The sequence below is a fragment of the Callospermophilus lateralis genome, unplaced genomic scaffold (assembly GCF_048772815.1).
Source record: "Callospermophilus lateralis isolate mCalLat2 unplaced genomic scaffold, mCalLat2.hap1 Scaffold_52, whole genome shotgun sequence".
Taxonomy (NCBI): domain Eukaryota; kingdom Metazoa; phylum Chordata; class Mammalia; order Rodentia; family Sciuridae; genus Callospermophilus; species Callospermophilus lateralis.
This window is the reverse complement of record NW_027514454.1, coordinates 2,059,649-2,076,348: the sequence shown is the minus strand read 5'-3', so window position 1 is coordinate 2,076,348 and position 16,700 is coordinate 2,059,649. Positions and strand designations below refer to the sequence as shown.

General features: G+C 34.9%; 2 pseudogenes; both read left to right on the top strand.

Annotated features, from left to right (window-relative positions):
* Positions 1–3,333: 3,333 nt before the first annotated feature.
* On the top strand, positions 3,334–5,761 carry LOC143390281 (tRNA (adenine(58)-N(1))-methyltransferase, mitochondrial pseudogene; annotated as a pseudogene).
* Positions 5,762–12,737: 6,976 nt separating this feature from the next.
* On the top strand, positions 12,738–13,310 carry LOC143390280 (chromatin modification-related protein MEAF6 pseudogene; annotated as a pseudogene).
* The last annotated feature ends 3,390 nt before the right edge of the window (positions 13,311–16,700 follow it).

The following is a 16,700-nucleotide window of genomic DNA, read 5'->3' as shown; positions in this document are numbered from 1 at the left end:
AAGTAGCTATTCATTTAAGTGAATTGCTAACTCAAAGATATTTTTTAGGGATCTTTCTCTGATTGGTGCTTAGCCTCTGTTCCAGAAAATACATTATAAATTTAAATAATATTATTTATCATAACTAGGAATCATCTACTTACTAAAAGCTATTGTGTTACCCTGCATACTAGTTTCTGAATGCTTTGTCTGCATGGAAGTCTGTTCCAAGTCAAATTAATTTAAGAAAAATTGTACACTGTATCCTCCTTTTACCCTTACATATGTCATGAAGAACCCAGCTTTGGGGAAAACCTGCCTGACATCTCAACATTCCCCAAACTTGTTTTGTCCACAGAACCAGTGATTTGCTTTGTTTGTTTCATTTGGATTTTATGCATTACACTTATCATTCCTTGCAACTGACTGAGAAATCCTGCTGAGATTAGAGGATTAGGCAAAACTGAATTTCTGAGAAATTGGGATGAACAGGAGAAATGTGCTTAGGAGATGAACAGCTTTTCCCAAACACCATCAGTATTTCTTAAAGCAGATAAATAGTTCAAAAATAACTACCAAGCATTTATTCTAAAACTGACAATACAAACTCTATTTTTAATTAACACTTTGGAAACCTTCTACTTTCCAATCGACCACAGTTAATTATTTACTGAAACTTCACCCTGATTTCCATTTTTGTTGCTGGCAATTTGCCATGACATGAAGTTCTCATTTCCTTCCAGGGTAGAGAAGAGGATTGGAAGAATTTTTTTTAACCTCTCAATTATACAAACTGGACTTGCCAAGATGTTTGTACTGAAAAGGTCATAAGTAAAATCATTTTCTAAAGTATTTTTATAAAATAATTTCTCTCAATTACCTGCTGGAACCAAAGTAATTAAGGACCTCAAAGGGGTCTTGAAAACATTCAACAGATATTTGGCATGTACCACCAATGAAACAATATCGTGTCAAAGTAAGACAAAAGAGGCTGAACAAAGATGAGAGATTCTTTTGCTAATGCACTGTATGAATCTAGCAAAAATGACCATGCTGTCTCTAAAACAACTTATTTTTCTCTAAGGTTAGAACCACTTCTATAGTAGTGTTGGCTACTGTATGTAGATTTGCAATTATATGAAGAGAACTATATGTCATCTTTTTTTGCTGGGTAACATTTTTGGTTAATGTACATGTCTCATTAATGAAAGAATGACATAGGTGACTATGATAAAAGTGATATTATATATATATATATATATATATATATATATATATATATATATATATAGTAGTTGCAAAAGGAAGAAAGGGAAGGAAGGAAGGAAGGAAGATGGAGAGGTAGGCAGGAAGGCTGGTAGTCAAAGAAACCAAGGGAATGAAGAAAGAGGAACTTGGCCTAAGGGAAGGCAAAAGAATTTGAGGGTGACTCAAAGAAGCAAGTGTAGCATGGCCCAAGTGGAAGCAGAGACAGTGGCTGGATAATGTCAGTCTTTGGAGTCAAGTGAGCAATTTTGATTTTTGTGTCCTGATAGATGGAAATCAGTTAAGTGTTTTAACAGGGTAATACAAAATTATATTTGAATTTTTAAACAAAGATATGGACAAGTCTATAACCTATTAGTACTTTCTTAGTACTTACTTAGTATTAAGTTTTAAAGAATGATACTTTGTAGCTTATATGATATTAGATGAACTTAAATGATAATGGTAGAATTCATTTTGTCATTTTCCTCTTGTTTCCTTTTTTCAATTACTTTACCAATGAAAACTATTTTTTTAAATCAAAAATTACTTTCAACACCACCTATAAAAATATAGGGTAACCAATAACAGAATGACTTCTTCAATTCTAATTGCTAGGAGATAAATTAAAATCTCATTCAGGATAACTTGCATTATGTGTGTGAAATGTACATTGTAAAAGAAGAAATCAGATTATGAATCTTTTGTGCACTTTTTTTTCTCTAAAATGTAATATTTAACATGAAATTTTGCCTTATCTAATCAAATTATTCTCTGGACTCTAAACAGTAGAATGTTAAATTTTATGTGTTTCAAATGCTTTTCTCAGCAAAGAGATGACCAATGAGTAACTGAAACAATCTATTTCCTATTAGCCAGTGAATTGCTTCAACTGTTTTACTAATATTTTAGGATGAGAGATGGTTAAGTGAAATTCAGTATGTGCAAAGAATTCCATTAGAAGGCCATTTCTGTGCACACAAAGGAAAAAGAGTAATTGAAGTTATTCTCTAGTAATTCAGACCAAAATGTTTTCCTTCTATTTCTAAGGTAAAATTCTTGCATAGGCATTTTAGGAAGCAATTCTTTGCTAAACATTTTAAAAGTAAAATTCACACTGTGCATCTATAAAATAGGGTGTGTGAAATGATGCCCATTACTGATTGCCTATGGGCTAGAAGGTAGTGGATGGAGAACAGCTGGGGTAGTGTGGTGCAAGCCTGCAATCTCAGCTTATCCCAAAGCTGATGCAGGAGGATTGCAAGTTGGAGGCCAGCAAGGGCAATTTAGCAAGACTCTGTCTCAAAATAAAAAAATAAGAAGGCTGGAATGTAGATGAGTGGTAGAGCAGTGCTCTCTACCAAGGTTCAATCCCCAGCACTATGCACATCCATGTGCACACACAAACACACACACACACAAACACACACACACCCTGAACAAAGACTGAGGTCATGAGTTCTCCCTGTAATATATCACAAAGAAAAGAGGCCATGAAAGTTCAGTGCTCATTCATTTTGAGTCAAGCACAGTGACCCATTTAACAGATAAACATTTTATTTTCTTAGCTAATAAGTTATATTTTCTTATATACCAGAAATTATATAAAGAAATCAGAAGTGTCTTCAATATCTTATTTTCAGATTAAAATTTTTTTCAATCCCATGTGAAGGTATTTGCTACTATTTAACAGTATTACTTGTGGTGTTCTATAAAATAACCTCTTTTCATGATTTCAATTTGTTTAAAAAGTAAAGTCAATGTAAATTTTTAAATTTCCTGTAGATATTATCTATATTCATTTCCAGGGTTTTTCCCTTCTAATTTCTGACTTTCTGATTTTATCCTTAAATTCATAAATTATATTCTAAGATAAAGTTAATTTGTCAATGAACACTGGATCCACCGGCACACATCAATCCCTCAGTCTAACTAGAGAGATTTTATTTCCACACAAGTGTCAAAGAAAAGTGGTTCTAATATTCTAATCTGTTGGAAAATGGTGTTAGTAAAAGAAAGCTATACATTTTGTTTATTTTAATTTCAAATGTGCTTCTCTGCTATCTTCATGTTTTCTTCCAACTCTGAAATAGAATCATGAATTCGTGGATGAACAAGTCTTTGAAGAAAGCTGCATGGAAGTTACCACCGTTAACCGTCCTTCAAGTCACAGCCCATCTCTCTCTTCACAACAAGGAGTCACCAGCACTTGCTGTTCACGTCAACACACAAAAAAAAACTTTCTGCATCCCAAATGCCAACATATCTGGGAGTCATCGAGGCAGCATGCAGGAGCTCTGCACGATTCTAATCCAGTGTGTGGACAGAACTCCTCTATCTAACAGGTACCTGGATGAACCTACTGGTTCACAGGCTCTGTCCCTGCTGTCACATTGCCACCTATAAGCAGGGAAGTCCCAGCTCCTAGGGCTGAGAAAGGGACAAAACTGTCCAGCAAGTAGGAGAAGGAGTCCACTGGCATATCCCTTGGGGTCAAAAATAGTAATTATGTCAGTATTCACAACAGGAAGAAGAAAAGATGACTAACAATGTTTTTATTGCTTCAACTATACAATTTTTTGTTTGTTTGAGCAAGGACCTCTATACCCAGGAGCCCCATATGTAAACTTAAAGAGCCTGAAATGACAGTCAAAACTACTAAACAGACAAGTGAAACTGACATCGAAATGATTGAAAGTTATTCAATAGTACCTAAAATATACTAACATATTCAATGTAACAGTAAAAATTAAAACTATGCCTACACAAATCTTTTATTAACCTATACTTTTGATCCAAAAGATATTTTTTGGCCACATCAAATACAAAAGTCAATCTGATATCAAAAAGATAAGTTAAATTCTAAAATTGTTTACCAGTTAATTTATGGAAAATTTATGTGAAACTTTTACACTGACATTTTCCCTTTACTTTTCATTATTTACTATTTTTTACCATAAATGTCTAATAAAAAGTAATACATTTAAATTATACATTAGAAAAATCAACTTCTGCCAAAATGTTTTTTGCTTCATTCTTTTATTTGAAGAGCACATATTCTTAGAACGACCCTCTATAAGTTCAGTCTTGCTTCTTTGTTGGCATTTAAGAAGCTATGTTGAGTTCTTCACAGTCAGGGCTTGCTGGAGCTGCGGCGCCTGGGTAGGCTTCTGTGGCTGGGGTCGATTCGACCCTGTGCGGCCTTGGCCAACCGCCTTTCCAAGAAGCGCGGTTACTGTGTTGCGAGTCCTTGCCTAGAGAAGTGCGAGATGGAGACAGAGAGCCAGAGGCGACATGAAGAAAAGCCCCTGACGCAGACTCATCTCAACCTCTCCCTCTCCGCGTCCCGGGCACTGGGAACACATGTCTTTCCTCACTGGAGACGCCGAGGGACGAGTCACCCCTTCGAGATCAAGCGAAGAGCGGGCTCAATTTGGTCCCGCATATTCGGAATCCGGGAATCTTCCGCTGACCCCCGTGCTTCAGTCCACTTTTGAGACCACAGAGCTTCACGACTCCTCTTCCTGCTCAACTTCCAGAGAGGGACCCTTTCGGGCTGGGGAGCTGATTTTAGCTGCGACTGGGAAAAGAGAAACACAATATAGAAAATTATTTAGGTTGAGCAATGTCGGGCACTTAAATAGTAGCTGGGGGTCAGTACCATACAGCGAGATCATGGGGAAGTTCCCAGGCCAGGTACTGATGAGTTCCTGTGGTAAGAGTTTCATGCTGATGAGGCCGGCATTGGAAGATTATGTATTAATGATGAAAATAGGGCCTGCCATGACATATCCAAAAGATATGAATATGATACTATCAATGATGGACATCAGCCCAGGTGATACTGTTTTGGAAGCTGGTTCGGGTTCTGGTGGAATGAGCTTGTTTTATCAAAAGCAGTTGGATTACAAGGACAAGTCATAAGTTTTGAGATACGGAAAGACCACCATTATCTAGCCAAGAAGAATTAAAAGAACTGGCGTGATTCATGGAAATTAAGTCACATTGAAGAATGGCCAGACAATGTGAATTTTATTCATAAGGATATATCTGGAGCAACTGAAGATATCAAATCTTTAACATTTGATGCCGTAGCTTTGGATATGTTAAACCCTCAAGTTGCTTTGCCTGTTTTATATCTAAATCTTAAACAGGGTGGTATATGTGCTGTATATCTAGCAAACATCACACAGGTTATTGAACTTTTAGATGGAATTCGCATCTGTGAACTTGCTCTCTCATGTGAAAAGATAAGTGAAGTCATTGTCAGAGATTGGTTGGTTTGCCTTGCAAAACAGAAAAAAATGGAATTTTAGTTAAAAAGGTAGAACCTAAAATCAACAAAGATTTACAATTACATATCCAAAAGGAAACTGGAGTTGAAAGTGAGATTTGTTTTCAAGAGAATGACCATGAAGGATCACATTCTGATTTTCCATATGGATCATTTCCCTATATTGCCAGACTTATACATTGGTAAGCTGGTCATACAGCTTTTCTTGTCAAGTTGAGGAAGTTCCAACCACAACTTAACTGAGTATCCCAAACGATGTCAACCTATTTGAAGATGGGAAAATATCAAACTAGAACTTTAAGCTATAAATCACTATGTTCATAGATTAGTATTTTTAGCTGTTACTATGATTTGTATAACTTTTACATATAACTTTGAAAAATAACAAAAGCTAAAAAAAGATGTGAAACTTTGCAAAACTGCTTAAATGTCCCATTTTGACATATGTCTTGCATTTAGTTTTTGTAGCTAATGATTCCAAGTTGCTTTAGATGAGCCATCTCATTTTTCACTTCCTATAAACCACTCCATGGATTTGTCTGTCTTCATGAAATTAGTGTTCTTTCCTTTCTTTGATTGATGATCTTTGGCTACTGAAATACAATGCATTTTAAGATAAAAAAAGAAACTATGTTGAAAACCAAGATGAGATTCTGAATTCAGACTATGTTGATTTATAAAAATTGGACCACAATGTTAAAATTTAGGACAATGAAGAAATTTTGTCTTTAAGATATTTTACATCCATCATAAAACAAAGTAGAAAACGGTGACAGTTTTAAGAAGAAAATATTATGACATAAACATTTTAGCCATTTTCCATGAAAATAGTTTTAATTCCTGTTTATACTCTTTTTGATCCTTCTCCTTCCTCCTTCTCCCAAAGAGTATAACATACTGGTAAAGAATATCTTTTGAGAAAACCTTCAATTACTAAATGGGAACAGCTAACTTTTTTGGCTTCTTAAGATATGATCATCAATAAATTGAGGGCTTATTTGCATTATATACTTCAAAAAGACATAATAATGAAAGGAGATTGTGGACAAAGGAATTGAGAAATCACATGGCATATCAAACTCTGAGTCTCTATCTTAAAGTTATTTTACTTTGCTCAGTTCAGGTTGTCCAGATCTTACCTGGTCCTTTTTCTTCCTTACATTTATAATGCAGTTTGTATGAGAAAGAGTTCATCTGGCTTTAAGAATTGTCTTTAATGTTAATGAACTGGTTAATGTTCAAGATAATATATATTAAGTTTTGATGTTTCATATTACGTTTTGATGTTTCATTTTTACATGATAATTTTCCTGAACATTTAAAATGCTACTTACAATCATTAAAATGTACATTTTTCAGCTTTATGATAAAAATTAAATAAATATCTTCTTTTCTTAAATCTATTTTTTTTTCCTCATCAGCCGATCCAGCTTAAATGTCAAAATGGAAGACTGTGTTAAACTAAATTGTGAACAACCTTACGTGACTACAGCAATAATAAGCATCCCAACACCTCCAGTAACCACACCAGAAGCAGATGACAGGCCAGAGTCTCCCGAGTACTCAGGAGGAAATATTGTCAGGGTGTCTGCCTTGTAAGACAATTGTATTCGGTTTAAGAGAATTTGAGCCCTGGCTGTGGAAAGAATCTCAATGTAGATGAAAGAAGAAAAATAAATAAATAAACGTTTTGCAGATTGAGACAGCAAAACAAGAAGGCTAATAGTGAAGCAAAAATAATTCTTCCAAACTCGAGGATGTGAATAAAACCACCAATGACATTTCTAGACAGAGTTTGACCTGTTATATAGAGGAATATTCTGTGGCCCTTTGACTTTATGAATGAGCACAAAACAAATAAAATAAATCTTTGAACAAAATGTTCCAGTTGAATGCAAAACAAAAAAAAAAACATGGAAAACATTTTGATAAAAATTTTTCCTGTTAAAACCATGAACATTGGCTATAATGAAGATTATTACATATGGGAAAAAACTCATACAACACATTTGTATTGACTGAAGGAAACCATCATAATGCATGCTAGAATTCTTTGGAGCAGTGATCTCTGTTTCCTTATATTGTCTTCAGAATAGGCATGATAAATCATAATTGTATAAAGGGGAATTTCTGTGCACTTACAACAAGCTGATTGTTCCATGGTGGGCTGTGCAAATAAACTCCTTTTAGAACTGCAGCATTTCTCATGGGGATGCTCACTAGTAAATCTGAAGTGTTCAGATAGTTCAGTATTATCATTTAATCTTGCACCTCGTGACTGTTACAACTGCAATAATTCACTGCACACATGTTGTATCAGGAATCAGGTTTTTTTGGTCATTGTACTTTCCAGATTATAGGTACAGTAAGAGGCACATCCATAGAAAAACTTCTGGTGTTGAAAGGTTTAGGTGAATTTTTAATCCCAAACTACCATGTCATCCATGTTTTTCAGTAGTATTCTTTGGTCCACTGTATTGCTGTGACCCAGTGCATTCTCTATTTCTAGGGTACCTTTGTATTGGGTTCATTATCATCAGAGAAACTAGCATTCACTGTAGTTCACGTGACTTTCCTACTTTTGTATTCCCCAATAAATTATCTTCTAAGTAGATTGTCATCAATCCCCTTGTCAAAAGCTAGAGAAAAGGAGTTGACTTCTATGAATTATCTCTAATGTCTTTGCTGTTTATGGAAAAGCCCAGATACTAGATATATTGGGATGTGTTTCCTGAAGAGTTGACTGGGACTAATATCACAGGATCGATGATCTCAGAATCTTACTTGATGTATTATTTATTTTGTTTTAGATCTTGAATACATGTTGAGAATATCTAATATGAATTGGAATGCAGAGATAAATGGGAGTGCTTCATATTGCAATATTTGATGAAAATATTCGGCCAATGCCATTCATGAAGGTGGCACCAATTTATCTCAGAAAGGTCCTGGCAAGGTGCTGCATTCTCCACGAAATTGGGAGGACAGGAGCTTGATGATGCAAGACTGATTTCTGTGTACATTTAAGTGAAAAGTCTTTATAACTTTACACCCTTAAAATACATCAGCAGATGTGAATGTAAAAAAAGTTTTATGTCAAATAATGTTTTGTTCATTCCGAGCCACCCACCACTGTAAGGAATAAAGCTTCGTTTCTATACATGGAAAGAGTTCATAATTATCCCTCTATTATAGAGATATTCAAATGCTTATCATAACTTATAAAAATTAATTAATCCAATCATTTTTGAGTGAAGTCAGAAATTCTTGCTTCCCATTTCTAGAATAGCTTCTAGAACCGTGCTGTGCACACAGTAGCTCTTCATAAACATTTGCTGAGTGAAAGTAAGATAAACTACTGTCTCATGGGAAGAACTGGCCTTATTCCTAGTATGTCTTTTAAAAAGCTACTTATCTTCCAGCAGTGTGAATATTAACAATTATATTAACACCTGCCTCTTGTCACTTCATGCTTCTAGAGCAAACATATAGTGAAACTTCTTTGATGGCATTTATTGAGAACCTTTTTAAAAACTAGACAAAGGAATTACAATCAGGAATACTTAATGTCTTTTGATTCCCAACAAGAAGTTCTATTTTCAAGTTCTTGGTGATATATCAAGGAAAATGCAGTTAGGTTATTTTAGTTGACAATTCTGCCTCCTCTTTTCATTTATCACTTATCCAAAATATTAATTTCTTTATATATTTGGAAAAGAAAAAACTTTTTGATGTTTTAGGTAATTTAAAAAATATACTGTGTTGGTGGTGAGTGACTATTGATGGCTGTGTTAAGTGCATCTGTATTGTAAGTGAAATGTAATTACAAATGTAATTTCACGTATGTACCATACGGAGTAACTAAGGTCATTGTTTTGACAATTTTGTTTGAAGTTCATATATCTTATTTCAAAGGATAGCATAATACCTGCATTATGCTGGAAAAAAATAGACCTTTGGAGCATACTTAAATAAAACATATGCATGCTTGAACAGGACAATGTGGTTGACTGTTGCCCTTTTTCCTTAGACTTCATTCCTTTACAAAATCTAAGATGCACAGCACTCATACCCGGGGGAAGAATGTGACACGTATGGACTAGAACTCAACACTTAAACCTAGTCTGAACTGGTAGACACAGCAGCCTTACATCAACAATGGGAATGTAGGAAGAAACTTCAACAGAAAAATTAGGGTCATTTAAGTAAGGCCAGTTCCTGAATCTTATAAACTTCTTCATTACTACCACTTGGATTGGGCAAAATAAACTCTGAGATGGGCGTGGTGGCACATGCCTGTTATCCCAGTTGCTGAGGCATGAAGATCTCAAGTTCAACGCCAGCCTCAGGTAATTTATCGAGGCCCTAAGCAACTTAGAGAGACTCTGTCTCAAAATAAAAAATAAAAAAGGGCCTGGGACTGCTCAGTAGTTAAGCACCCCTAGGTTTAATTCCTGCTACCAAAAAAATAACGAAAGAAAATAAGTAAAAAAATATATATATAAGCTATGAGATAGTAGTTTTGATCAGAATTCCATTAAGTTTTCAAAAGATTTTTTTCCTATATATGAAAACAGAGATTTGTCTAGCTATATGTGTGAATATTTAATGTGTATATATATATATATATATATATATATATATATATATTCTAAAAAATGAATGTAAGCTTATGTATATGTATGAATAATATATATTTATAGGCTTACATTCATTTTAATAATGTGCACATATTGATGGTTTCTATTCAATACCCTGAGGAGAAAAAGAGCAAGAAAATGTTAAGTGTTTATTAGTAAAAGAAGGAAAAATACAAAGTAAATCTAAATCAGTTTAATAGGAACTGATTTAGCTAGTGCTGTGTATGATTTTTTGAGTGAATAGTTTCTGTATTTTCTTGTTAATTATTTTCCTTTATTGCCTTTGATTTATTGAGGTGTCAATCCTGCATTAAAAAGGTCCAACACACCTGCCTGCTCCTTCAACTTAGTTACAACATTGGCTTGGAAATAGCCTCCAGGAGTGATATTAATCAATGCCAGCAACATTTCTCAAAAGAATGTAAAGGGTTCTTGATGTCAGATAGATGATCTGCAGAATCTTGTTAAAAAAAAAAAAAAGCATGTTCTCTTGAATAGGATGTTATTAGTGTATTTGTTTTATTAACACACAAGTACAACATTGTTTATTGCATTGTATAAATATCATCAGAATTTTCAACACAATTGTGTAGGCACACCTAGTTATTTTTAAAATGAGGGTTTAAACTGATTTTACCTCACCTAATTGTGTTTGAGACAGTAAAACTTTATCCAAAGAGTTAATTTTATTTTGTTGTCAAAGGTTTTCTGTTTGAAATACTGTGGGATCCATGGCTTCTAATGGTTGGTTTGTCACGTGGCCTTTACCCTCTTTTCTCCTCAACACTAATAATTTCTTTGGCAGGCGCCTCTTGTCCCTCACGATTTGTAACTGTGGTTTCTCTGTGGAAGTCCATTAGGTACCCACTGTGTATTCTACATGAAACTCCATTCATTGAATACTTGGGAGGGGCTAGATGTTGTGCTGATGCTAGAGAAACAGAGATTAAGAAACCAGACCAGGCCAGGCACGGTGGCACAAGTCTGCAATCCCAGAGGCTCAAGAGGCCAAGGCAGGAGGATGGAGAGTTCAAAGCCAGCATCAGCAAAAGCGAGGTGCTAAGCAACTCAGTGAAACCTTGTCTCTAAATAAAATACAAAATATGGCTGGGGATGTGCATCAGTAGTCGAGTGCCCCTGAGTTTAATCCCTGGCACCAAAAAAAGAAAAAAGAAACCAGACCAAACCTCCTCAAGGGATTACATGGAAAAATAGCTCAAAGTCCTCTCTGCTTCACCCTGCTACTCACACTCTTAGAAGGCAGTGTCCTTTCAGCCATAGTGACAGGCAGTCTTCTGCCTCAGTCTCCTGAAGACATCTCTTCAACAGGTGTTATAGGAGGACAGTGTTCTTCAAAGTGTTTTCTCAACTTTTTCCATCATGCTCTTCAAATCCTCTTTCTGGTAGCAATAGTTCTATTATTATGGGGGTGAGGAGCCACCAAATGAATCTTGGAGGAAAAATAAGAAAGGAAAAACAAAATAAAACAAAAGATAAGAGAGGCAAAGCTTTACATGTAAGAGTTGAACATGTTTTTAAAAAATGAAAACAAAAACTAACCTTTACCAAGTATGCACTCCACCATTCCTACTGCAATGTGAGAGAAAGTGAAGAAAGCTGTTAAAATAGTTTTGCAGGAGTAACAATGCATCTGTGAATCCTAACATCATAAGCTCTATTGAAATATCTGAAAGAATGAGGCAACAAAATAGTACATCTGAGAAGAAAGGTAAGTTTCTTTCTTATCAGGAGCACTCACCACAAAGTAGGCTTTAGGGGTTTATGTCAATTCCAAAACATGGGAATGGTTGAAGGAGGGTATTGAATGAATGTGCTAAAGATCTACAGAGAGATTTGGAGCAACCCTGGGTGACAATGATAAACCTCTTGACAAGGGATACAAAGGAGGAGATTCTCATTGACAGGTAAACATTTTAAAATATGGTTTAAATCCTTTTAATTGCTTTCTTAGAGCTGTGAATAGCAACTCCAAAGGTAGATTAACCCATTATCAATTTTTAATAATCATTCACTATTAGATTGCTAAGATATCTCTCAGACTCCCTGTACAACAGAGAACAGTACCCTAACACAGCAGAATAAGAAACTAGGGCTAAGAAACGATAAAAAGAAATACAAAGAATTGATATTGAATGGACTGTGAATTGAATAAATGAACCTGTTTAATTTCCCAATCAGAAATACCTGCTTGGAGAGACAGAAGACTTTATAGACTTTGTATAGGAAGATATAAACAGGGATGGGGTTGTAGCTCAGTGGCAGAGCACTTGCCTCACATTCGTGAGGCCCTGCGTTTGATCCTTAACACCACATAAGAATAAATAAATAAAAGTAAAGTTATTGTGTCCATCTACAATCAAAAAGGTATTAAGAATTTTTTAAAAAGAAGATATAAACCTTTTAAAAGTAAAAATATCATGTACATCACAATTTTACATAGGACTCAATCTAAATTTATAATAGTGTCATCCTCAGTTAACCTGATAAGAAACCAATGTACAAACCATAGAATTAAAATCCTATTGCAGGCGGGCGGTGGCGGCGCGCCTCAGCCCAACATGGCGATGCAAAACAAGGCGGCGCCACCGCAGATCCCCGACACCTGGTTGGAGCTGGCAGAGCTTGTGAAGTGGAAGCAGGAGCTGGCGGAAACACTGGCAAACTTGGAGAGACAGATCTATGCTTTTGAAGGAAGCTACCTGGAAGACACTCAGATGTATGCCAATATTATTCGTGGCTGGGATCGGTATCTGACCAACCAAAAAAACTCCAATAGCAAAAATGATAGAAGGAATCGGAAGTTTAAGGAAGCTGAGCGGCTCTTCAGTAAATCCTCAGTTACGTCGGCAGCTGCAGTAAGTGCATTGGCAGGAGTTCAGGACCAGCTCATTGAAAAGAGGGAGCCAGGAAGTGGGACAGAAAGTGATACTTCTCCAGACTTCCACAATCAGGAAAATGAGCCCAGCCAGGAGAACCCTGAGGATCTGGATGGATCTGTGCAGGGAGTGAAACCTCAGAAGGCTGCTTCTTCTACTTCCTCAGGGAGTCATCACAGCAGCCATAAAAAACGGAAGAATAAAAACCGGCACAGGACTATTAGATTCATTAGTGCAGAAGCCTCCAGGCTGTAGAGCTCTGCTTCCCTTCTCCGACTTCATACAGATAAAGATAAACATCCCTCACCTGAGTGCGTGGCCATCCACCTCTGCTCTCCCAGACCCAATGCCTGTGACTCTGAGTAGTTTGTTCTAAATGTTGTGACAAACATGTCATTTCTGTAAGACATTTGCTTTGTGTCATTTTTAGTAACAGAGCTGCAGGAAGACCAAGACATGGTTATAATCGCAGCAAGTTGTTAACTGTGCATTTCTCCCTTCTTAGAATGAACATTTTTTTCCCAAACTGGCTACTGCCAGCCACATCCGTGATCCCTGATGAGAAATATTCTCTGGTTTTCTTTTATGCTAAGTAGAACACAAGTCACAATGATGTAGGCTGTAAATATCTGGCATTCTCGTAATTTGTTGTGTTTTATTTTCTGTTGTTATTTTACCATCTCATTTTCTTTGGGGATTTTTTGTAATGCCTTTGTACAGCTCATACCTTCCTGCCAACATATCTGGTAATCTATTTCATGCAGTTGCCAATATTCCAACTGAAAATAATGTGGCTTACCATAGTAAAATGGGAAACTTGGCTCTTTGTTTTCTTGCAGGAGGAAGGTAAAGAGTGTTTATTTAAAAATTGCCTATCTCAAATCTTTGAGTTGAAAGCAGTTTCATGTTCAAGGAACAGGAAAAGCGGAAAAACACAAGTTAAAATCAGTTCTTTTAAAATAGATATTTTTATTCTTTTGTATAAATAAAATTTCACAGGCTTTGACTTCTCATGAAAAAAAATCCTATTGCATCCTTTTCAGTATGCAGTTTCTTCAATACATTCACAGTGAGCACAAAATAATGATGATTAAAATAACCATGAAAAGGTAAAAACAATAATAATTCCTGCTAACTTCATTGGGTCTTAAATATATGCCAGACACCGTGATAATCACTTTACATGTACCATTCCATTTGGTAATTGTATTTCACATTTTCTTTGGAGAAAACTTGAACACTGAAAAATAATGAGTCCGGATTTTCCTAATTTAGATAATAAAACATTTTAAATGAAATCCTGTATTTAGGTGATAGAATTCTATTGTATAAAAATGTTGATGCTATTGCTTCTTGGAGACTAGAACAGAAACTAAAGGAAATGTTGGGAGACCCAGAGGGAGGCTGATTATAGTCATAATCTAGTGGTTGCAAAGTCATTACAAAAGACAATCAGTTTTTCTTCCCATCGTGTCCAAAATTTCTTTCTTACCTTGAAAAATGTACTAATAATTTCATGGTTAACTATTGGTAAGTTAAAATAAAATGGAAAACAACTAGGAAATATATTGCTGGTCTAATAGAGAAAGATTTTTCCAACAACTCCATCTTGGTACAGCATACACATTGAGTTTTTTTTTTTTTTTTTTTTTTTTTTTTTTTTTTTACAGCGACAGAATTGTGTGTTAGAGTATCCACCCTGTCTCACTCCCCTATCTAAACAAAGCCTGCCAAACCTTTCAAAGTTGATGGTCAGGGCTATAGTTTAAGTTTGTATATCTAATTGACTCACAGTTCAACTCCTAGAGGCTAATGATAACGGAACAGAAATGCTTTGGAATTAATGTCAGTAACCATAATTCCCGTCCTTCATTATCTTTTGTATCTATCTAAATTGTTGCAGGCAAACATTTCAGAAAGTGACAGCAAAATGTCTATTGGCATTTAATACCACATGCAAAATAAGGTGCAGAGAGATTCAAATTGGCAAAATAACTGCATAATTCAGTATTTCAAATTAATATGGTACAATTAAAGATATTCCTGGATTTTTTCATACTCATAAAGAATTCCAAATTTTTTTCTGTCTGTCATTGATATTTTTTATTTGTACCCCCCAAAATAAAAAGCTTCAATAAAGGTGTAAATACCGACATTTGATTTATATGGAACTGTAGAAAATTTAATGTACCTTTTAAAATGGTACTTGGGATATAACTACTTGACATAAAACTTCTTCTTTGGGTTTCATAGTTTGCTTGTTTTATGCTCCAAAATAACTCTGCTTTATTAATAATATCTCTTTACCTTCCACTTCAGTCTTCCCCTTTCTAGGACTTGAATAGTAAATGTGTTATTCACTGAATTAATGTTATATACAAAAATTCTTTTACATGAAAAATTAAAGTGTAAAACGCAAATGTATTACATAAAGCTCATTATTGTCAAATCCTGATAATAAATTACAGAAGTTTTATATTTTATTTAATTTTATATGATAAGTTCTAATTTTTAAGAATTATTATAAAATAATACAACTTCTCCAAATTGCCTCATGGAAGAATTAAAATCTGTTTTTCTGGGTGTTTTTATTCCCTCCCAAGCTAGGACTATATAGCTTGTAAATTAATTTAAAAATCACACCACACTATGAACAAGGAGCATGTTTTAAATAACAGACTGCTCCACTATCTAAAATGAAGTGCGCTTATTCATCCAAATGGGCAAGAGCTAACTAATGAGAGTGAGAAAGCCATGAGTGAGTGGAAGAACTGGAAACCAGATATCATTTGGGATACATGAAGTTTGGAAGACCAGAAGAATTCAACATCATGTCAGTTTGTATAACTAGTTTACCTAGAATTTACTTTATTGGTAAAGACTATGAGAATATAATTATATTTTAATGCAATTATTTTCTGTTAGATATAAACTTGTGAGTTTTGAAGGGTTAACCAAAATTAATTCAGGGCATTCTCCCTATCATATACATCCCCAAATTATAAGTATTTCAACTGAAATTTATCCTGAATGCTAAAATGAGTATAATGAACTAAATTAGAAGAGTAAGAATAAGACTACAATTTTAAAAGTGAGGATATCTTCAGTTTCTGTGGAGTACTCCAGATTCTAATAAAATATTTTTATAATTATTCCTGACTGTAGTAAAAATTTAAACTCAAATGAGCTTTAGAATCACTAGCATTTGTGTTTAATTTGCCACATTTCTCTGTGTCTTCTCATAAATAAGAGGAAAATATATTCAATGCGCAAAATGTATCCTAAAATCTCAGCCCTAACAAATGCTTTTTCTTAATATAAGAGAAAACCAAACAAACTAACTTAAACACACAGTGCATTTACAGGTAAAGCAATACAATAAAAACACAGTTCTTGGGTAATTTCTTCTATGTCCATTTGTGCTTGTAATCATAAATTGTCATACAACTTATGTAGATGTATAGTGTGGTTATGTGTTGTCCCCCAAAATCTCATGTGTGAGACAACTCAAGGATGGTCCGAGGTGAAATGTTTAGATGATGAGAATTGTGACGTGATGAGGACATTAATTCACTGATATGAATTAACTGGTAGGCAGGTAGGGTGTGACTAGAGAAGACAGGTCTCAGGGATGTGACTTGGCAG